Source organism: Sinocyclocheilus anshuiensis, unplaced genomic scaffold (assembly GCF_001515605.1).
Source record: "Sinocyclocheilus anshuiensis isolate Anshui unplaced genomic scaffold, SAMN03320099.WGS_v1.1 scaffold225, whole genome shotgun sequence".
NCBI classification, from domain to species: Eukaryota; Metazoa; Chordata; class Actinopteri; order Cypriniformes; family Cyprinidae; genus Sinocyclocheilus; species Sinocyclocheilus anshuiensis.
The window spans coordinates 342,196-342,582 of NW_015539845.1; the positions used below are offsets into that span (position 1 = coordinate 342,196).

General features: G+C 30.2%; 1 protein-coding gene across 2 annotated transcripts in view; it reads left to right on the forward strand.

The window, feature by feature from the left end:
• The window catches only part of LOC107684542 (cyclic AMP-responsive element-binding protein 5-like), a 79,579-nt gene that overhangs the window by 56,413 nt on the left and 22,779 nt on the right, over positions 1–387 (forward strand). The window lies entirely within an intron of this gene.

Genomic DNA, 387 nt, shown 5'->3' on the forward strand with positions numbered 1-387 from the left:
GAAGCGTTTGAGAGAGGCGGGGCATAGAGGACCTACAATAATGTACAGTATTTGAAAAATAATGTGTTTTTTGAACAATGCATAAATTGCTATAAATAAATCGAACCTTATTCTAAAAAGTTAACAAATATTTGCATTATTTTTCATTACAACATAATTCCTTATTAAACATAATTAAAACATAACTTTTCTCTGCTAACTGTTCTTTTCATCCAGTAATGTCATATCCCACTTTTCTCAATCCAATCAATTCTCAGTAGATAAAATCTAGTCCCTCCCTACATGTCTCGCTCAAAATTCTGCTTCACTCTGAAATGTCACATTTTAGAAGTTAAATGCATTTCAAATACACTTTTGTGTTTTTTTTAACCCTTTAACTATTTCGAG